Source organism: Marmota monax, unplaced genomic scaffold (genome assembly GCF_021218885.2).
Source record: "Marmota monax isolate L192 unplaced genomic scaffold, Marmota_monax_Labrador192_F-V1.1 WCK01_AAM20220418_F8-fsc00017, whole genome shotgun sequence".
Classification (NCBI taxonomy): Eukaryota; Metazoa; Chordata; class Mammalia; order Rodentia; family Sciuridae; genus Marmota; species Marmota monax.
In genome coordinates this window covers 21,561,858-21,586,284 of record NW_026695241.1, presented here as the reverse complement: position 1 = coordinate 21,586,284, position 24,427 = coordinate 21,561,858, and the positions used below count along the sequence as shown (strand labels likewise).

Genomic DNA, 24,427 nt, shown 5'->3' with positions numbered 1-24,427 from the left:
TTTAAATGGTCATCCAGAATCCTTATCTGGCTTTACGTTTAGGTTTCTGCCTTATGAATTTTCATCTCCCCACTTACCTTGTCCAAAAAACTTCTGTTGTTTTGATACAGGGCTTTCCTATTTACTCCTTAAAGATAATCATGGAAAGTTAAAGCTTCAAAAACCAAGGAAGAACCCTGTCTATTTAAAACTTCAGTCAAAGGTGGTTTCAAAGAATGCTAAAGCTAAACCTGAATATATTTAGGAATTTTTTTTTAAAGAGAAAGCTTTTCTTATAGTTATAAAACAAATTTTATCTTTAATTGGTTATTTGCCTTTTTACTGAGTTCAAATTGGCAAGCTGAATTTGTGATTCAGCAACACTTACCTTTTAAGTCATGTTAAAATTTTACAGATAAAAACACATATGGCCATCACTCTGAACCACACAACACATATATACACAGACTTCATTAAGATCATTACTTTAAGAATTCAATCTTTACTTTGCGAACAAAATAATTTTGTTCTGATATAGCAAAGACTGATTTAGCAAGGAACATCTTGATGAAAAAGGGCAGAACTGCTGAGAATGCTAGCCTACTTTTTACACTGACTTTTCTCCTCTAAGCATCTGTCAAGTGTGGGATGAGAAAAAGGTGTTGGAATCTGGAGAGAAACACTGGAAAAAAATATATTTGGTTCCAAGAATGAAAGGTAGGAGGCAAGGAGAGAGGGAGAGAAAAGAAGCCAGTTAAAAACAGCTCTGCTCCCTTTTACTGACAAATAACTTGGCAATTTATCTACACACATCTTTTTAATTCTTTAATCTTCTCTAATTATATTTCCCCGTATCCATCAACAAAATACTTCTGAAATATATTTCAAATCTGTCCACTACTCCTGTCTCTACCTCCAGAACCACCATGTTCAAGACAACTTCATCTTTTACCTGGACTACTATAAACCACCAAGTAGGATTTATTTCTAGTCCTTCTATTGTTCCTCTCTGATCAACTGTGTACTATGTAGCTAGTGTAATCTTTTAAACATGTAAAATGGATCATGACGCTGTTTAATAGTTCCATGGCTTTTAATGCACCTTCAAATTAAATCTAAACTCTGAGTATTCAGTGAGTCAGTATAACATAATAATTCACGCTGCTCAGGCAGTGCTTAGAAGAGTGCTCAGAATATCACAAATGCTCAGTAAATGTTATTATATTAAGGTATGATCCTACCTGACTCTTTTACCTTGAAATGGCACTTTCCCTAACTCTTTATCATCATTTTGGTTGAATGCAGGCTTGTTTCCAACTTGAGCCTGCTGTTTCCTTCTCCCTGAAATGTTTTTATCCCAGACTCTTCAAGTGCTTCTGTTTACCACTCATACTTCAAGACTTAACCTAAATTTTCTCTCTCTGATGAGGCCCTTTAAACTTTCTAAACACCATTCTATATAATTCTTTATTACTCTACTTGTTTTATTTTTTTTCTACTGCTTTACAATTTGTAACTTTTTTTGTTTCATTTATTCAACTTTTCCTTAAATTTGATCAGATACTTTAACATCCATTCAGTAAAATTTCTACCTTCCTTAAAGATTTCTGTTCTATTCAAAATAATCTTAAATATATATCTCCTCTCATCAAGAAGAAAGTGCTAGAAGAAGAGCCAAGATAGAAAAATTAAATTATTTCCTGGGAGCTGTGCATGTAGCTGAGTGGTAGAATACCTGTCTAGCATATGCATGGCCTGGGTTCAATTGCCAATACCACAAATGGGAGGGAAAGCAACCTTAAACACACCCCTATAAACACCCCTTCTTTAAGGCCCTAAGGCCTTGAATGATAAGTGCAGAATGAAAGAAAAAGAAAGGGGGCATGACAGAGGGAGAAGAACTGTGGTATGTGTATAAAAAATATATATTTTATCAAGGTTATTATAGCATCAATTGCAAGATGCACCATTATTTTTTATTCTACTAAAGAAGAAAAATGCTGTCAAAATTGTTAATTGTTCATTAATTACATATCATCAATAGTAAAATGCGTTCCAAGAAGAGATACATGCCAATTCCAGAGATGTTAAAGTGTGAGAAGAAAATGCAGTTAAGAGGAGAAAGAGAAGAAAGAAAAAGAAAATTAACATTTCTATTATTAACACAAAATCAGTCTTCCAGGAACCTAAGTCTCAAGACATGGAACACTGGTTATCCACATGTTTGTTATCAGAAAGGGGAGAGGGATCTAGTGAAGAGAGGTCATACAGCAATTCTTACTTTTTAAAATTTCTATTTGCCTGTATTCCTTTGCCCACCCTTTTATATTTAACTTTTCTAGGTTACTTTGTTTTAAACATGCCTCATATAGCACATAGTTGTGCCTTGCTTTACAATTCAAATTAAAAATCGTGTTTTTTTTTTAAAGGTAAGTTAAATATAACAAAAAGATACTTCTTTTAAAATCCAAATACTTCAAAACTTAAAATCACATTTGTAAATGATTTGTGAATCATAGTTCATGGCTTAAAGAAGGTGGGGGAAATCTTTTTATCATAAAAAAATTTAATTTAAATATATAATTGATAATGAAAACTCATGAGCTGATTTTCAAAATTCATTTCAAAACTCATGAGCTGCCCCTCATTTTTTTTTTTTTTTTTGGTACTGGGGGTTGAACCCAGGGGCACTTAACCACTGAGCCATGTCCCAACCCTTTTTTCTATTTTATTTAGAGACAGGGTCTTACTGAGTTATTAAGGCCTTGCTAAGTTGCTGAGGCTGGCTTTGAACTTGTGAACCTCCTGTCTCAGCCTCCAGAGCCAATGGAATTATAGACATGCACTATAGTGCCTGGCAAGCTGCTTTTATTTATTGTTTGTTTTATTGTATGTGTGCGTGTGTGTATGAGAGAGAGAGAGAGAGAGAGAGAGAGAGAGCGCGCGCGCGCGCGCAAGAGAGCGCGCTACTTTTAACAGTGCCAAATATATTAGAACATAAGGGCTATGGGTATAGCTCAGTGGTAGAGTGCATGCAGGGTTCAATCCCCAGCGCACACACATGCATACACACACACACACAAAAAAAAAAAAACCAGAAAAAAAGGTCAATAATTGATAAGCTTCTATCTTAAGGAAAATCATAGAAACTAAAGATACAAAAATTAGAAGTAAATAACACTTCCAGTAACAGACTGTTTTAACAGTTTTCTCACTGAAAACAAAAAATGAATAAAATTTTATTTTAAAAATATTTTAAATACATTGAAGAGCTGACAGTATGGTAAAGGAATTACCAGACAAAAATCTATGAAAAAGCAGAAACTCAAAGAGACACGTGACATATGAAACTGATTTTCCCATGATGACTTCTAACAAACATGAGTTTAGTTTTGATGGTCTCTTGGGAAAGAAGAGAAGTCAAAAGTTCATGGCCCACCTACCATGGGCAATCTTTCCACATAAAGATTCCTTCCACATAAAGCTGGAACCTTACTGCTTTCCCCCACCCAAAAGTTTCATCTGCAGGAAAAGAGTGAACAATTCTAGGTGTGAACCAACCCCACACCTAACTAACGGACTACAAGGAAAGTTGCCTTCTTGTTGCTGAACAGAAGAAAGATTTCTAAGAGATTGTAAACACAAGCAAGTCCATGTACATATTTGCAACCCGAATGTACTTCACTTGGTAGTCTAAAATGCTTCAAGGAATAAATTTAAAGTTTCACCAAAGTACTTTGAGGCACCTGGAAAAAACAAAGGCAAATCATCTTGATGTGATACATTTCCATCTTGAGCCCCCAAGAATACCCACAAAGACTTCTTCCAGAAAAAATAAGAAGTTTATAATCATAATCATAATCTCATACAGGGTAAAACCCAAACAGCACAGTTTATGAAACATAGAAAACCAAAACACACAGAGGCATCCATAAGCAACCGGACACAAAAAGGACAGGCCTGAAAGAACAACTAATTGGACAGCTAATTTGTCTATAGTAACAATTAAAACCAGAAAAAGTGTGGAATTATTCAGGGGGATACAAAATATTGCCAATTCATATTCTATATATAATTAAATATCTATCGAGAATGAGAGTGATAAAACTAATTTCAGATACAAAACTTTAAGAGTTTACTACAGAGGGCTAGGGTAGTGGCTCAGTGGTAGAGAACTTGCCTAGCACGTGTGAGGCCCTGGGTTCGATCCTCAGTACCACATAAAAATAAATAAGTAAAATAAGGGTATTGTGTACAACTACAACTAAAAAATAAATATTTTTTAAAAAAGAGTTTACTACAGAAAATCTCATTAAGAGACCTCTAGGGCTAGGGATACTGCTTGATGGTACAGTGCTTATCTACTATGCCTGAGGCCCTGGGTTTGATTCCCAGTAAAGAGAAAGTCAGTCTCTCTCTCTCTCTCTCTCTCTCTCTCTCTCTCTCTCACACACACACACACACACACACACACACACACACACACACACCCCTTTAAGAAAAAAAAATATTCAGGAAGAAAGTAATCCAAACAGAAAAATCTAAGATACTAAAAGTAATCAGAACACAAGTTTAGAATTGACATCAAATTCAGAGGCTCGTGATCATTGTTTTCTACCCCATAGACTGAAGAGCAGAAAGTCAATTGACAGAAAGGGAGAAAGACCTATAAAGCAGACCTATAAAAGAAAGAGAATGAGGCAAGTTCCTAAAAGCATTTTAGACCCCTGGTTCAAGCTATTCCTGGAACCTAATAACATTCTGTCCTTGGGAAGTTACAGATATCTCTGTGTCCTTATCTTAAATTCTGCTTGTTACTATAAAAATGTATATAAAGTAGAAAGGCCAGAAATTACTTAAATAGAAAACATAAAATACAGAAAACCAAAATCAAGCACTGATTCTTTGGAAAAGCTAAAAAATATATATATATATATATATATATATATATATAATATATATAGAGAGAGAGATATATATATCCTCCAGCAAGAATGATGAAGAAAAAAAGAAGGTGCAAAACAAGTTTTAGAAGACAGAAATATATAAACAGCAAAATTTTTTAAAGAAATTTAACAGTAATAAAATTCTTTGATTAACTTTATGCCAAATACTTGAAAATCTCAGACAAAATAAGTGAATTCCTGAAAAAGAGAAACTTTCTAAAAACTGACCCTCAATAAAACCATTTAGAAAATTTAACATAGCCTCTTCCCCCCCCCTCTAAAAATATTAACCCCACACCCCAAATACTAAGCCCAGGAAGTTGAGTAGAAGTGTAACCAAACTTTTAAGAAACTGATCATTCCAGTCTTACATAAATCCTTTATCTGTGAAGTTGACATAATCTGGTCTGGATATCTAAACTACATAAGGACAATATAAGAAACAAAAATTATGGGCTAATTTCACCTATGAACATAGATGTAAAAATCTCATGATTAAAAGACTAAATCCAATTGTATATGAAAAACACTATCATGACACAGATGGATTTATTCCAGTGATACAACAGTAATTCAACATTAGAAAATTATAAATGCCATTTACCACATTAACAGAAGAAAGGAGGAAAACCACATGATCATCTCAAATGCACAAAAGACATCTAATGAAATTCAATACTCATTCTTCACACACAAAAAATATCTTAGCCAACTAGGAATAGAAATGTCTTTAAAGGGTATAATTTAAAAAAAAAATCTACAGGATGTGACTGAGGTGTAGCTCAACTATAGAGTGTGTGCTTGGCATGCATAAGGCCCCAGGTTCAATATTGTGTGTGTGCACGCGCGCACGTGTACACGCATGCACGTGTTTGTGAATGAGAGACAGACAGACATATGGGTGGATGGGTAGATAGATAGTTTTTGTTTTCTAAGCTGGTCTCAAACTCATAGGCCCAAGTGATTTTCATGCCTCAGCCTCCTGAATATTGGTACTACAGGTGCATGTCATCATACCTAGCTCTGTAACACTATTGTTAATGGTGAAACCTAAGACACATTTCCTTTAAAAAAAATTAAGTGCAACATAAAGATCCCAACTATTAAAAGTTGTACTGAGTTATTAGAAGTCCTAACTAGTGCAGGAAGACAAGAAAAAAAATTAAATGCATAAGCACTGGAAAGAATTTTCATTCACAATAGTTTAATTGACTACATAGAAAACCCAAAACCATTCATAGATCAATTATTAGAATAAAACAATTTAGGAAGATGACTGAGCATAAACCTTTTCAATTTTTTAAAAAAGCTTATATGAGCAAATAGAAATTGTAAAGAAAAAATATATACAACATTAACAATAAGATAACTAATAATTAAGTTTAAGATTACTGAAAGGTATCTTAAAATATCTAAATAATGAGAAAGATATACTATGATCAAGAACAATAAGGTTTAATGCCATAAAATAAGGGAATAAATTAAATGCATGCATAGATTAAAAGCTAGAGATCATACACACATAAAAGACAAATCCCATTCTTTAATAGCTTGTGAATTTTTGCAAATTTGACTCAAATTACCTTCCATTCAGGATAGTTCAGCAACTAATCATAGGTACAATTAGTCACTAGTCATAGGCATTTTAATTAATTTGTAGTAAAAGTTGAAACAGCACTTTAGAATTCTGACAACTGCAACAAACAAGTATAGATGGGTTCTAGTTGAATGACTGTGGTTCTACTGGTTCAAAGGTCAGTCAGTGCACATTCACTATACCATAAATTTGGATAACCACTCCCACCAGTGATGGAATGTTGCCAACATTTTACAGAACATATAAGGTTTGATTCTTAGTAATGATCTGTCAACATGTTAAAACATCATCTCCTTAAAAGTCACCTGAAAATGTAGAAATTTACTCTGAAATTGTACTCTTAGGGGAAAACAGGCAAAATGCATTAATAATACAATGATTCTATTAGGCTCAAAAAGTGTCTCTAGTGGACTTATGTTTGGTCTTTATATATATTTGACTCTTGTATATGTAAAACCTATAAACAGGTATCCAATTTGCTTTACAACAGATCTAAACTTGACAAAATGAGTGATTTTCTTTAGATCTAATTTTAATTTTGGTTTATAATTTTTATGATATTCTACATTGTTGCCTAAACTTTGCTCTACCTAAATTTCCTAAAAGAATTATAAATAATAATCATTTGCTTTAGAGTTACCCAAAGATGACAATACCTATAGTTGACATTCATTGAATGACTGCTATGCACCAGGCACTCCTCTATAAGTGCTGATTCATATTAAACCATGTCATTTTCACAACAATCCTATTAGGTACACTGCCATCATTTTACAGACAGGAAAACTGAGGTACAAAAAGTTAAATTACTTTTCCAATATCACATAATAAGTGGAAAATCTTGGAGATTCATACCCAGGTAATCTGCCTCCAGAGCCCAAACCCTTAGTTACTACATTATGCTGCTTTTCACAATATATTTAAAATGATAAAGGAAATTATGAAGGACCAAAAAAACCTCTCCATTAAAAATTAGTTGTTAAGAGTTAAGTAACAGGCAATATAATACTAAAACAATTTATTATAAGTTGATACTTCACAGCTATTTCAAAGTGTCATGACTATGATGAATAGTTTTGAAGCTGGACAGACCTGGCTCTGAATCTTGGCTGTGCCCTTTACAAGCTGTGTAACTTTGGACAAGTTTCATAACTTCACCAAGCCTCAGTTTCCTCATCTGTAAAATGAGAATAATAAACATCTCACAAAATTGTTGTTAGTAACATAATTATTGCTACATGATACTGATATGGTAAACAAAGATACACAAAATAAAAAGAGGAGGCTCTCAATTTTCTCCCAGGAAACAAGACTTTATTATAATGACATAGTGAAGATGATTACTTCAAGTTACTGCAGCAATTGAAAGATTCACACACTAATGTAGAACCACAGTCTTCTCTAATATATAACAACAACAAAAATGCCCCTACATAAAAAAAAAAAAAAATCAAACACCTAGAAGTAAATCACTGGATCTTTAAAACAAAAATACCGCACATACATAAAGAGGCAAATAGTACATTGCTATTTATTGACAGCCATTCCCACAAACCCCATTCCATACATATTCCCTTTAAGACTAGTGGTATTTAAGAGGCCTAAAAGAGAAGGGCTATGTTAAGATGGATCAATTCCTGATACTGGTAGGAAAGAATTTTTTATAAAACAAAAACAGAAAGAAAGGTAGGGTGGGAAATGAACCCATGGTCACTGGAATACAAGAGAAATTTATTCAAAGCAATCTAGAGTATCTCCACATTTAATTCCACAATCATATCTGTATGTTCTTCTTCATAAAAGAAAAAAAACTCTGTTCATTTTCTTGTAGCAAACAGTAGTTCCTCAAAGTGTTTAAAAAAATATTTAGCTTAGAATGTTTTTGTTCTGTATATTTCTTCTGTCCCAAACAAAAAATATGACTGGTATAGGGTAAAAACTATAGAGTCACAGTTATAGAACTGGGATTGAATCTTAATAAAAAGTGGTCAAAAATAAAATATGGGGCTAGGTACGTTGTAGTTCAGTGGTAGAGCACTTGTCTAGCATGTATAAGGCACTGGGTTCAATTCTCAGCACCACATAAAAATAAAATAAAGGTCTATCATCAACTAAAAATATATTTTAAAAATGAAAATGTATATTGAAGATCTCTGCTTTATTACACAAGCAACATTAAGTTATGAAATAGCACTCCAGGGTAAACACAAGGCAATTCAGATTGACTATCTGAATCTGTCAAGTGGACTATGATCACAATACTTAGGGTTTGAATTTGAAATGTTCCCCAAAAGCTCAAGTGTTGAAGGCTTGATTCCCAAGGCAAAAAGGGTTCAGAGATGGCACCTTTGGAAGATGACTGGATCATGAAGGATCTAATCCTATCAAAGACCCATGGTAAATGTATGACGAATGAACAATATTTAATGCTGGTTGATGGATGAAACTTAGGAAACGAGGCCTAGTTGGAGGAAGTAGGTCTTTGGGAGTGTTCCCTTAAAGGTTACATCTTATTCCTGGCCCCTTCCCCCACCATGAGCTGAGGAGCTTGGATCTGCCATGTGCTCCCTGCCATGATGTTCTGCCTTGCCACAGGCCTAAATACAATGAATACAGCTGACCATGGACTGAAACCTTTCAACCTACAAGCCAAAATAAGTCTTTCCTAAATGTAAGTAGATTTTTGTCACAGTGACAGAAAACTGACTAATACACTTAATATTAGGAGAGGTACAGAAAAATAACAATCTCTAAGCTCTAGGTTCTCATAGTACCTGGGCAGTATCAGATTTCAAATCCTAATATTTCATCTATGCTTTTAATATTGAGAATACTGGGGGATGGGGTGTTGAAGCCTTCCCTCCTTTTTTTCATTAACAGTTTATGGAATTTAACAGATGTACCGTCTTTCATGTGGCCTCACATTTGAAGTGATGAGAACATACACATGGTTTACAACTTCTACCATATATCTTACCTTACCCATCAAGTATTTAAAAAGTGTGCCATCTTTCAACCTTTACTTTTTTTTTTAAGTTGAAGATGATAATTTTTCTATGTATGATGCAATTCATGTCAACTAAAGTATAATCTCAGATGTCATTATATTTTAAAATCACACTATTGAATATCACCTGTATTCTGCTGTTTATCAGATTTACAGTACATTTTTTTGCCTTTAATTTTTTGCATTAATAAAAAAATTCAATTGGGAGCAATAAAAAATATTAAAAATACTATATTATAGCAAACTATAAATGCTTTAAGAACAGCACAAATCACTGTTTGACTTAAGAGAAGTTGAGATTACTGAATTAGAGGGAAGAAATGAAGAAAGATTTCATGGAAGATATAGGATTTGAAAAATGAGATTCCAACAACCTCAACTTCTGAATATAAAGACAATTTAAACCAAAAAGTTTTTGTCTACAAGGAGGTGTATTTTGCCTACTGGCTACTATTAAAATGGAGACTGGAAAAAGAAAATTAAATAAATTTAAGAGAATATTTTCAAAAAGGAGTTTGACAAGAATAGCTATATAATTGAAATACTACCTTAAAATTTTATACCAAAAAAATTGAAAAATTAAGAGAAAAAAATTGAAGTAACTAAGGCTATTCATTCAATTCATTTATTAATATTTCATAAGCTTCTGAAAAAAGAATTTAAAAAGTACAACTGGACATGAAATTTAGCTCTAAGAATTAAGGCAAATCTGACTGCACCTTCAAAAGAGGAATTTATCATATGGATCTTTATGAAAAAAGGCACTAAAAATGTGCCTTTAGTAACAGATTCACATAGGATACAAACATCTTTTAATAATTTGTTAAGCATAGCATATATAGAAAAAAGTACACAAATAAGTATATGGCTCAATTACTTTTCACAAAGAAGCACATTTATGTTACTAGCACCCAGATCAAGAAGAAAACAACAGTAGTATCCTAGATTCCTCTTATGCTTCCCTCTTGTGAGCACCCCACTGTTTCTTCCTATAAAAGATATCACTATTATAATTTCTACAAAAGCTGTTAAGAACTTCAACAAAACACAGATGTGTTTTGTCTGTTTTGCATTTTTTTTTTTTTTAGTTGTAGCTGGACACAATGCCTTTATTTTATTTATTTTTATGTGGTGCTGAGGATTGAACCCAGCACCTCTCATGTGCTAAGCAAGCGCTCTATCCCTGAGCCACAATCCCAGCCCCTGTTTTGCATTTTATAGAAAGCTTAATATAGGATTTTATACATGTTTTTTCACTCAACGTTATGTTCATGTTATTGCTCATATAATTTATACACATTCTCGTTGAATTCCTCTTTTGAAGGTGAAGTCAGATTTGTCTTAATTCTTAGAGCTAAATTTCATGTTGGACACATTCTCATTGTTTAAAAGTAGTTTGTTTGTTTGTTTTTGGTACCGGGGATTGAATTTAGGAAAACTTGACCACTGAGCCACATCCTCAGCCCTATTTTTAATTTTATTTAGAGACAGGTTCTCACTGAGTTGCTTAGCCCCTCGCTGATGCTGAGGCTGGCTTTGAACTTTCAATCCTCCTGTCTCAGCCTCCCGAGCCGCTGAGATTACAGGATGTGCCACTATACCTGGCTGTTTAAAAGTAGTTTTTAAATCAATCCTTGATAAAAGCTGACAGCATAATATTAAGACGAATCTGAATTAAAATTCCAGTTTCAGGCTGGGATTGTGTCTCAATGGTAGAGCACTTGAGTTGCATAAACAAGGACCTTAGTTTGATTCTCAGTAGGATGCACACATGTGCGCACACACACTCACACAAACCTCCCACACACACCCAAATCCACTTTCAACAGTAGATGACATTAGACAAGTTACTTAGGAGTCTCGACTCTTCAGAAAATGAATAAATAAATATGTTTGGTGATGTATACCTGTAATCCTAGCTACTTAGAGGCTGAGGCAGGAGGATCCCAAATTTGAAGCCAGACTGAGGAACTGAGTGAGACTATCTGTGGGGGGAAAGATACATGCATACATTGTTGGTGGGACTGCAAATCAGTAAAACCACTCTGGGAAGCAATATGGGGATTTCCAAAAAAAACTAGGAATGGAACTACCATATGACCCAGCTATCCCACTCCTCAGTATTTACCTAAAGAACTAAAATCAGCATACTCTAATGATATGCCCACATCAATGTTTACAGAAATGCAATTCACAATAGCCAAGTTATAGAATTAGCCCAGATACCTGTCAACAGATGAATGGAAAAAGAACATGTGACACATGGAATTTTATCTAGTCATTAAGAAGAATGAAATTATGGCACTTGCCGGTAAATGGATAGAATCGGAGATCATGATGCTAAATGAAATAAGCCAAACTCAGAAAGTCTAGGGTTGAATTTTTTTTCTCCTAGGTGGAATGGAAGCTAGACCAAAATAAAAAATCAAAAAATGTGTGAGGGGGAATCCTATGAAAATAGAAGAGAGAAATCAGTGGAGAAGAGGAAGGGAATTGAAGGGGAGGGAGGAGGGATGGGAAATGGGAGGAAAGGTAAAATGAAATTGTCCAAACTACCAATATACCACAGTGAATTTCACCTTTATGTACATCTATAAAGCACTAATTTTTTTTAAAGCTATAAATAGAAGGAAGACCAACAGAATTGAGGAAAGGGAATAGAGGGTGGGAGGAAAAGAGGGAAGGGGAAGTACTGGAAACTCAATTGGAGCAAATTATATTCCATGCTTGAACAATTATGTCAAAATGAACCCCAATATTATGTATAACTATAATGCACTAATGAAAATATGAAAGGGTGGGACTGGAGCTGTAGCTCAGTGATAGAGGGCTTTCCTAGCATGCATAGTCCCTGGGTTAAATCCTAGCGCGCGTGCGCGCTCGCGCCTCTCTCTCTCTCTCTCTCTCTCTCTCTCTCTCTCTCTCGCTCGATCATAAAGTTGTGATGTTTAATTAAGAAACTAAATGTATAGCAACTGGCATAGAATATATGCTGATCCAAAATATTAGTTCCCTTCCCTTCCTCCTACATAGTCAAGGTGAAGTTATACTACTAGTAGTCCCTTATACATTGCCTTTTTCCTACATAGGTATAAGAATTTTTTTTTTCCAACTCTCCCCTATTCGAATCCTCTTGTTCAAAGTCATATTCAAATGCCACCTCCTCTATACTGCCTGCTATTTCAACTATATTTCACCTATGTCACTTAATATAGGTGTTGTATTGGGGTTATCTTTAATTGCCTTCTTGAAGAAAGAGAACACAGCTGAACTTTCATCTTCATCCCTCCTACCACACAAACAAGTTTTGCACACAAAAAGCACTCAAATATTTGAAGAGTAAGTAGTATTGTTCTAGAACTATCATTACTAAAGAAGAGTGACTGTGTTCATTTATACCTGATATTTTACTAATAAAAAATTAAATAGATAATATTGCTACCTTTAGAGTCTCAATCAAATAAATAGCCATGTTTCTATATTACCTGCATTGGTGTGTGTAGGTATGTATGAACGTATGTTGCTGGGGATCAAATCCAAATGTCTTACACATGTTGAGCACATGCTTTACCACTGAGCCACACAGCACCTCAGCCCATGATCACACTTGCATTTGGCATTAATATATCTGTGATAAGGCTAGGTATTTCTTGGAATACTATTTTATAAAAATTCTATAGGATAATGTTGTTAAACAGTTCATCAATACTATTATCAAGTTGAAATTTTATAAATGTCATCAGTCTGGGTTGTGGATATAGCTCAGTGACACAGTGTTTATCACATGCATCAAGCCCTGGGTCAAATCCCCAATACCACAAACCAAACAAACATCACCAGTCTAATAAATCTTATAAAAATGTCACTGTGTTGTGTTCACTGTAGCTGAGATATTAATAATGAAAGAAAGCCTACTTCCAAAATATTATCTTATAGCAAAAATGGCCTTCAAATTTTCTTTTAAAATTCATATAAGTATGTGTCTGGGGAAAAAAAACCCATCTAATTTTTATGAAGCATCCTTTTCTATGAAAATTTATTAATTAAATCAATATTTAAGAAGTCCTTGAAATACCTATTTTATAACATTAAGGGCAGATGAATATAGAATACAAGGTGCTTGGGGTGAATAGGCGATGATAGAAAAACAGACAAAAAATGTACTGCTCTTACATTAACAATCTGGAATTTTTCTGCATGATCAATATTTCCTTCATTACTTTCTCTAAATGATGAGAATACTTTTTTGTCCTTTTAAAATAAATTATACATACAACTAACAATTTCAAATTGGTTCAATTATAATTTGGATATATGAAAAAATATTTTAATTAAAAATCGTGTAAGTAAATTTTATCATTACATAACTTAAAGCCTAAAGAAAATTTCCAAGTATTACAGTATTTCATCACATAATTGTCAGACTGCATTAAGGTATATGTATGAGTACACATGCTTCCTAATCTTGCAAAGAAAAAAACGTTTTAAGCAAAAAAATTTGCCCCCAAAATTGCAACAATTATGCAGTGAAATACGGTACTTACATATTGCCCCACTAGCTTAACCATTGTCTCTCACACATTTTTTTTTAACCATGAGAATGAACTGCCCTATATATTTCCTTATATTTTCCCAGGAACAAGGACATTTGCTTAGGTAACACATTAAATTTTCTATTATGTAATTATATTCCATATTTGAATGTCAACAGTTGCCTCAAAAATGACCTTTAGAGCTATTTATTTCCCTAATGCAGAATCTAATTTATGATCAAGCATTGTATATAATTGTTAGATCTCACATGAGGGTGTGGGGGTGTGCACCTGTAATCCCAGATGTTCAGGAGGCTGAGGCAGGAGGATTGAAAATGTGAAGTCAGCATGGGCAACTTAGTGAGAGCCTGCTTTGGAATAAAATAAAAGGGCGGGAATATAGCTCAGTGGTAGATAACTTGCCTAGAGTATGTGGTAGGCTCTAGGTTCAATTCCCAGTACCATAAAACAAAAGGGACAAAAATTCTATCTTGTTGAACAATTCCTCAGTCTTTCTATAAATCTCTTAAGACCCATATTTTTCAAGAGTATAGACCAGTTTAGTAAATAATCCCTCAATTTATGTTTATCTGATAGTTTTTCATGTTTAAATTCAGGCTATCAGAAAGTGATGTCCTATCCTCACTCTATCTCGTATGAGAAGCTGCAAGTTGCTTGTTGGTTCTATTATCAGCGATCTCTGATCATTTGATTAAGGTGACATTTGCTGTTTCTCCCCTATAAAGTTACTGTTTTTCTCTTTGTAATGAGTAAATATTTTAAAAGGAATTATCTTGATATCATATGAATATCATATGAGGAAATAAATAGCTCTAAAGGTCATTTGATGTTCCTCATCAAACTATCACCCAAAAGTTTTGGTACCCACAATAAGTTTTGTATAAGCCAAAATAACATAATTGTTTCCACATGGTCATTTTCTAACTCAAACAATTATGTTTGTAATTTTAAGGAATAACTTTGATTTTCCCCAACTTCAACATTCATTTATTTACTTATATTTATACAGACCCATGGACTCTTATTTTTTCAATGGGTTATATCTGTATTTATCATTACCTATTTGGCCAGTGTAAGTGTCTCCAAACTGGCTCCTGTTCCTTTTGACATGTCCTCATCATTCTTTATTATTGTTAACTTTCTGATGCAATAAAATTTTCCAGGTTCATGTTGTATTTTCCCTGACCTACTTCTCTAAGGAGCTCTGGTTTCCTTTTAGTGGAGAATGACTGAGAAACTAAGATAGGGTTGTTCAGTGTGTTCATTGTTACAAGGAAAGTAATTGCTTCTAGGCTCTTTTGTCAAATAAAGCTGTGATACACATACATAACATGCATATATGCATATGAAGGAACACACATGTGTGCATACATACTTATGTCTACATGAGAAAAAGATGTAAATATACCCAGCCATATGTGTATATTTATCTATCTTTATATAAATAGATAAACAACCATTAGTTCACAACCTCCGATTCAAATCTAACATCCAGGGATTCATTCTACCCTTCCTTCTTTCCATTTATAAAACTCCCTTCTCCAGCAATAAAAAATCTGGCTCCTTTATTCTCAATACACTTACTCATTTGTTCAGTTCTAAAATTTCCATAAAATATTTTCAAAATTCATAATATATACCACTACCAAAAAGCCAGCTTATAATCTAGGGTTCATTATTTGTTTGTAGTTCTGTTTATCTTGATCTTGAGCATACACTGTGCTCAAGATCATATTACTTGTTTTCATACTTCACTGTGGCTATGTTATTATCTGAAATACAGTTAGGTTTATTTGTTCTATTTTATTTTAGGGTTTATCCCCTTTTTATTGATTTTATTTTCTGGTTTCATTTTTTAATAAGTATCTGAAGCATTAAATATGGCAAGGTTCTCTGATAATTCTGAACTTATGTCATACACATTGCTTCCAGGGTTTTCTCTCTTACAGAGAGAAATTAAATGCAATTACAGAATTAAATGCAATTACAGGGCTGGGGATGTGGCTCAAGTGGTAGCGCGCTCGCCTGGCATGCGTGCGGCCCGGGTTCGATCCTCAGCACCACATACAAATAAAGATGTTGTGTCCGCGAAAAAATAAAAAATATATATATATATATATATATATATATATATATATATATATATATATATTTAAAAAATTCTCTCTCTCTTTAAAAAAAATTTAAAAAATAAAATAAAATAAATAAATGCAATTACAGAGGTTGCATAGAGCTGTAAAGTTTAGTAAGTCTACTTCCTATAGGAATAAATGAGCCTTGCTGCAGTCATTACATGCATCCATGACCATCCCACCCAGACCCAGTTGTTTTCTGGGAATTAGTAAAAGGAAGATAAAATGAAATGGGTGAACCATATTCTAGTAATCTCATAGATCATTACTTATAATTTTCAAATTGTGTTCCTTAAGAGATGCCACCAAGTCAAAGAGGGCAGGAGCCAGTGGGTAGAACTCCAGTTCCCAATCTTCATCCAAAGCTCCTGTGCTTGGGAGTGACAGAGTGCTTGCCTAGCAAGCAAGAACAAGGCCCCGAGTCTGATCTCCAGGACTGGGAAAGTCAAAAACAAACAAACAACAACAACAACAAAAAATTGCTGTACTATTGGTATATTATTCAGGCTTCAGCCAAAAGTTTTATTCATTCACCAAATATTTATTGAGTGTCTCTGCTATGCCAAGTACTGTTCTAGGTGCTTGGGATACTTCAGTGAACAAACCCTTCATGGGTATGGCATCCCAATTATGGATAGAGAAACTTCAGTCCTAATCCCCAAGTCTGAATGTAGTATCTCTTCCCTCTGAATCACCACTATTTCTACTTCTTATAATACATTATAGTAAACGGTAAAAAATGGTATAACTATTGGTATATACTATGATTCCATTAAATTTTGGCATCTTGACAATCTGGTTTACAGCTTATATATAGTTCGATAATTAAAGTAATGAGAGCTACCATTTAGTGAGCATGTTTACAATTAGTTCATTGAATCCTTACAATATCACTTCTATTATTAGTATTTAACTAGTGAAAAATTCAGGTTCAGAGGGATTAACTAATCCAAAGTTATACAGCTACTAAGTAGACTAATATTTAAACTCAGGTTTGTCCAAGTTCTACACTGTCCTTAATCAATTTCAGTATTTAATTTAGAACCTCATCTACAAAAGGTACCTAATTTTATAGAATAAATAACTAGATAAATAAATAACTTTTATCTTGGGCTGAGGAAATGTAAAAAGTGAATTAAATCAGAAAAAGAAGAAAATCCTTAATATGCCTTATAAAAACTTGGCATGATTTAGCCTTTGCCTATCAGACCAACCATACCAGCCTTCTTTTTTTTTTTTTTTTTTTTGTGGTGCTGGGGATTGAACCCAGGGTCTTGTGGACACGAGACAGGCACTCTACCAACTAAGCTATATCCCCAGTCCCATACCAGCCTTCTTTGATGCCTTAAACTTAACATGCTTCTTTTCATCTTAAGGTCTCCAATCCACAGTTCTAACAACCCCTTTCTTTTCTTTAAATTAATTCCTATATATCCTTCAGAGTTCTGCTTAAATATATTTTTTCAAAGTAGTTGTCTTTGATCACCTCCCCACTTAACTAAGTCAGGATCTCTAATAAGCTCCTAACATACTGTGCTTCTTTATGAAATTTTAAATAAATAAAATGTGTATTTAATACCTTTTTGCTCACAAGAATATGTCTCTCAATGAGCATGAAAGACATATGGGACTCAGAAAATTCCAGAAGGGCTGGGGATTAGCTCAGTTGCATGAGAGCAGGATGTTCACATACCAAGTTAATGATTAATTCATGCTTGAAATTGTTTATATATTATTCTATTAGAAATTGATAATAATGTTTAATCAATAAATCACTAGTAACGTGGAAAATTCATTTCCAGTTATTATGGAATAGTTTTATCAGATCGATTCTTCTAGTAAGAAAAATTCTAAAAACAAACAAAAAAAAGCAACTGGAACGCAAGAGGCCAAAATACCACAGAAAAGGGAAACACAGGATTAATTCTGACATTCTTCACTACTTTTTCCTCCTGGAACAACTAGCTGCAGACAAGAACTTCTGGCAATCTCATGGGGCTGCAAAGACAGAAATTGGAGTTCAGAACTACCAATACAGGCAGGATTTGAAGGGCTAAAACTTCCAGAAAAAAAGGCAACAACAGAAAAGCAAGTGTGGACATCCTATACTGGGAATTTACTGAATCCTAACCTATGTGGGGGCAAGAGGCCAAGAACCAACAAAGTGCCTATTTTAAGGCAAAAAAAAAAGTAGGTAGAACTTTGGTTGTCTCACAGTACTAGAAAAGAAAAAATTGAGAGTTCAGGGCTTGCCGAGAAATAGAGGAACTGGCAAAACACTCCAGGATTCCATTTGATACCTCTGAAAGACAATACTCTAGAAGTAAGTGGAAACTGAATGTAAACCAGCCCCTATGAAGCTTAAAACAAAGCCTCAAGTCTTCTCAAGCCTGTACTGGCTCAAAGTCATCTGCTCCTACTTTAAACTATCATCAGAAGAAAATTAAATCATCTCTAAACAACATCAACATCAAGAGCTTCTATCATATCTCATATGCAAGAACTAGTATCTATAAAACAAAACAGAAATAAATTGAAATTCCAGAACTAAAATAAAATAGCAATATAACAGATGCTTTTAACAGATTGGACATTAGATCAACAAGAAAAATCAGTAGTAAATATCCAGATGATGCATGGGAAAAATAGAGCAAAGTGCATGATAGACATATGGGACTCAGAAAATTCTAGAAGTGCTCAGAGGTAAAGCACTTACCTAGAATCTCAGAAGAAAATGTGTGAAAGCGTGAAATAGAAACAATATCAGAAGATATATTCCAAACTTGACAGAAGACTAATATGAAGTTATGAACCTCAACCATCTTACATAAAGAAAACACCTGGGTGCATTACTGGAAACAAAATAAATTGCTTCCCTAACAAAAACAGTAAAGTTACAATATATAGAATGATGTATTTAAAATGCTGAAAGAAAACAACTGCCAACATAGAATTCTAAGTCCAGTGAAAATATCCTTCCAAAATCAAGACTGACAAAGAATGCTTTCAGACAAAACAGAACATTCACTATCAACAGACTCATATTAAAAGAAAGGAGCTGTCTATAAAGAAACCAAAGAATCATAGATAGAAGTAAAACAGAAAAGAACCAAAAACACCAGACAGGAGAAATGTGGGTAAAATTAAATAACTATGGATTATTTAAAATTACAACAATGAACACAAAGCAAAGAAGAGGGAATGATAATTGTCATGAAAGGGCTGTAAGGTCGCCAGAGCCCTTTGCACATTAGATTATGTGCAAACTGGATACAACAATTCCTTCTGTTCCTTATTCACAACCTTTACAATGTGACTTTATTTTCTTCCTATCAAGAGATGGAATCTATATTTCTATCTCCTGAATTTGAGTTTGGCCATGTGATTTTCTATGACCAGTGGAATATCAGAAAAGAGTAGGGACTTGAAAAGCATTTGCACACTGGGATTTGTCCTCTCTTGCTACTTTTAGAATTCTAAAACCACCAGATGAATGAAATTTCCTGTTAGCCTACATAGAGAAGAAACTCTCCAACTCCTAAATGGGTCAAAAACCTGCCAACCAAAAAACACATGAGTAAGGCTATATTCTGTATCATTTGGCCCATCTATGGTCCCCAGCAGACCAAAGAGATCAACGTAGCTTAAGAAAAATCTACCAGAACACCAACTATGAACTATTAAATAACTTACTTAAGCCACTAAACTTTTTATGCAGCAAAAGCTGATACAAAACTATAAGTAGGTTAGTGGTTTTCAAGCAGGGTTAATTTTGCTCCCCTAGGATAACTGGCTACTATAGTTTGAATCTTAATTGTCCCCAAAAGATTTATATGTTAGGCTAGGGTTGTGGCTCAGTGGTAGATAGCTTGCTAGCATGTGTGGGGCACTGGGTTCAATTCTCAGTACTATGTATAAATAAGTAAATAAAATAAAAAGGTTCATTAACAACTAATAAAAATATTTTTTTTTAAAAAGTCCCATATGTTAAAGCTTGTTCCAAAATCTCCCCCCCCCCCCACCCAGAGGTACTGAAGATCAAACCCCACTACCACTGAGCTACATTCCCAGCCCAAGGCTATGGAACTTTAAGAGGTGGGGCCTTATGAGAGGTCTTCAGGTCACGGGGACATACCCTTGAAAGGGATGGGTCCCTAGCCCCTTTTTCTTCCTCTCTTTTTCACTTCCCAGGCAAAAAGTGAGCAGTTTGCCATATGCTGCTACCATGATGTAGTGCCTCACTACAGACCCAAAGCAATGGGGCCAACTAATCATGGACTAAAATCTTCAAAACTGTGAACAAAATACACTTTTTTTTCTTTTTATGTTAATTATCTCAGGTATTTGTTATAGTAACAGAAGGCTATGGCAATGTCTACAGACATTTTTTAGTTTGAGTAGGAGGGATTTACCAGTTACCTAATGAGCAGAGAACAGGAATGTTGCTAAATATCCTATAAGGACAACCTTCTACAACACAGAATTATGTGGCCCAAGTGTCAACAGAGCCAAAATTGAAAAACATGTAAAGTATGATACAATGGAGTAGCTTTAAAAACAATCCTATCCAAGAGAACTTTCTTCAGCAATGGAAATTTTTTATATTTGTTTGTCCAACATGGTTGCCACTAACAAGCAAGCAAATCTAGCGCTTATGGCTAGTTTGAGAAACTTCTGTTTTAATTTTATTCTATCTTAATTAACACACAAGGCTAGTGACTTCTGTATTTAATAGCACAGTTCTAAAACTTAGATGCTAGTGATGTTGAGAGTAGTAAAAAAATTAGTTGGACAACAGTGGAAATAATGAGTTTGATAAAGGTAAGGCCAACCATCTCTTGGTACAAGCATTCCAACCATTTCTTTTGGCTGTAATATATATAAATCTGAAGTACAGTACATTGATAAAACAATGAACTGAAAGGTTATTTAAAAATAAAGTTGGTACATCCTGCAACAGAAAACTGTTCATGAAATGCTGATTGACAACCTTAATTAGTAGCTTTTCCAGATTAATGCCATGAAAATTCTAGGAATGCCTATGATAGAGATAATACATAATTTGTAGGTATATATTTATCTGTATACATATGTATATGTAAATATATTCCAGATATATATTATATATATTTTTATATATGTGTGCATATATAAATTTTTTTAAGTCAAAAAGTGATTTAACAAGAACTGCTAGCCTGTAATCCCAGCTACTTGGGAGACTGAAGCTGGAGGATTGCAAGTTTAAGGCCAGCCTCAGGATCTAAGTGAGCCTCTGTCTCAAAAAATAAAAAGGACTGGAGTATGTACCTCAGTGGTAAAGTGCCTCTGGGTTCAATCCTCAGTACAAAAAAAAAAAAAAAAAGAACCACATTTTAGAGGTCTTCAAGTTGCACCAAATGAATATATTTTAATCAAATCAATTGCAGGTAATTAAATATTCATTTGCTGTATTACTTAATCTCCTGCAGCAGTTCAGCATTCTTTTATTATCATCTTTTCGACTCTCACCCCATCTACCACCAGAGAAGGAAGAAGTTGATTCAATGTTGCTACAATTCCATGGATTTTTTTTTTTTTTTAACTTGTCAGCATTAAGTAGGTCAGTTTTCTGCTCTAGTGGGTGTTTTGGCAATAGGTTCTCTTACTGGAATACAGTGGCTCCTGTGCCTGGTAAGCACATACCACAAAGAAAAGATTTTGAATAACTCTCCCTTAGACTGCCTGATCTCCAGAACAAAATCCCTTAGTCTTAACTGAATACTACCAGGAAATTCAACAGAACACCAAAGAAGTAAACCACAATTCAAAATTTGTTCTATATAGTTAAGTTTTAAGATTTTATTTACAACCCACAAAGATTTTGCTGAGAATTTGGTAAGCACTTAGCCCTAATTCTAATCACTGAAATTGTTAACGTGTCAGGGAAAGATAAATAGACTATCAGGTGTTTTGTTGAAAATTCTAATAGGTAAAAGCCTTATCCCTAAAACTAAAATTCAGGAAAAACTGTTCCTTATCAAAAAAAAAAAAAAAAAAAAACTTCCTTGTGAGGATATCTTTTTTAAAAACTCAGGACTAACTTAAAACTTTCAATGACTGTATTATACCAGAAAACAAATTTGGTGGACATTTATTAGAATAAATTATTTGTACAGAATTGTCATTTTTCCTTTTAAGCATCAGTGTAGTTTCTCTTCCGCAAGTCTGAGAACTCAGTTTTACATTTTTAATCATTTGTAAATCAAATATGAAAGAAGAGATGACGGATATACATTCAACCAGCTAATTTATTTCATACATAAAAAGTTTCTACAGTCCAGAACAGGGGTGCCTGCTTATAATCCCAGCAACTCAGGGGGCTGAGTCTGAACGATAGTAAATTCAAGTTCATTCTCAGCAGCTTAGCAAGGCCCTAAAGCAACTTAGTGAGACCCTGCCTCAAAATAAAAAAAATGTAAATAAAAAGGGTTGGGGGTGCTGTGATTGTAGCCCAGCAGCAGAGCGCTTGCCTCACACATGTGAGGCACTGTGTTTGATCCTTAGTACCACATAAAAATAAATAAGCAAAATAAAGATATTTTTTTTAAAGGGCTGGGTGTATAGTTCAATGGTAAAGCACCCTTGGATTCAATCCACAGTGCCCCCCAAAAAAAACTTTCAGCAGAGGCAAGATTAATACCCCTATAAACTTGTTTGAAAGGGCAGTGAAATTCAAAAAGGCTTTTTTCTTGTCTTCATATATGTCACATAATGTCACTGGTTCTATTTTATACTTATCTTCCCTTTTCATTATATAGAGGGGGCAAAAACTTATGTCATTGACAGGGAAATGAAAACATGAAGCAAATGAGTAAAATCAAATCAAAAATCAAAGTTATTGTTTAAAATGAGACAATAATGTTTCTCTTTATTGCCACTGGCATTTTTTCCTTTCTGATATACTACCTTAAACCACACTTCCATAGACATGCAGGTTATGTGTAATACATTATTCTGTATGCTTATATGCTAAAAGACCATCATAAATTTAACCTACATTTTATCTTTTTTATCAAGAAAAATGAAAAATGAAATACATGTACTAAAAAAACTATAATGTAATCCATATTATAAAAAATGACATGCAAATACCACTCAAGAAAAAAGGGTAGAGGATAATGACAGATGACTAAATAAGCATAAATCTGCATAGAAATATTTGGTCGAATATTTTATTTCTTGAAACTATACTAAGGGCATAATACAAATACAAAAAGCCCACTGCAAAAGAACATTAATTGTGGCACCATTTATAATACTAAAAATTGTAAGCTTAAATATATAAAATGAGGACTAGTTGAATAAATTGATATATCCAAACTATGATATACAACGTAGCTTTTAAAATTCTGAAGTGCTAAAACAAGAACACACTAGAATCCTGGAATATGGATTGGGATGTGGCTCAGTAGTAGAGAGCTTGCCTAGTATGCAGTGGGCATGAAGCTCCTGGGTTCAATTCTCAGCACTAGCTCCCCCCACAAAAAAAAAAAAACTGGAATAGAGGGCAAATGTAGTTTGAAAAAAGAAATCTAAAGTTTTAATTGCTTTGATTTACTTTCAGAAACATTAATTATGTTGAAATTTCATTAAGTATAAAAGTAGAATGAAATTTTGTTTATCAAAGGAATTTTTAAAATGTTATCTATTTAAACATCAAAGATCCCATTCTTCTTTGAAGGCTTCCCTAATCCTCCAAAGCAAAGTCAAATGTTCCCTCCACTGTTCCCCAAATCACTCTTTAGCTATTTTTGTTATAGGAGTCATTATCCTACTGTTTTCTTCATAAGACTGAACTCCTTGAGGACAAAAACTAGGTCTTAAGCATTTCTAGCCTCTAAATACTTAGAATAGGTACTATTGCACAAACACTTGTAGAACATACACATTCAAATTTTACTTCAACTTTTAGAGACACTACACTACCTGGATTACTTTTTAAAACTCTCCCAGACTTGGTTTTATTTTCCTGCTTTAGGAGTGGAAGGAAGGACAAGAAGCAGAGAAAAACAAAGCTGAAAAGGCATAAAAAAGTCACTGGTCGCCTATAATCCCAGTGGCTCTGGAGGCCAAGGCAGGAGGATCATGAGTTCAAAGCAACTTAGCAAGATGCTATGCAACTCAGTGAGACCCTGTCTTTAAATAAAAAATACAAAAAAAGGCTGGGGATGTGG

General features: G+C 34.0%; 1 protein-coding gene across 13 annotated transcripts in view; it reads right to left on the bottom strand.

The window, feature by feature from the left end:
- Numb (NUMB endocytic adaptor protein) overlaps positions 1-24,427 on the bottom strand; it is a 172,363-nt gene that overhangs the window by 83,058 nt on the left and 64,878 nt on the right. For 9 of the 13 annotated variants that reach the window (XM_046440947.2, XM_058577691.1, XM_058577698.1 and 6 more), the window contains one exon: positions 7,615-7,699. The exons of 3 other annotated variants lie outside the window; for them this stretch is intronic. The gene's annotated coding sequence lies outside the window, so the exon portion shown is untranslated. Of the gene's footprint in view, positions 1-7,614; positions 7,700-11,436; positions 11,480-24,427 lie in introns of those variants that run through there. One more of the 13 variants, XM_046440949.2, reaches the window with a different exon arrangement.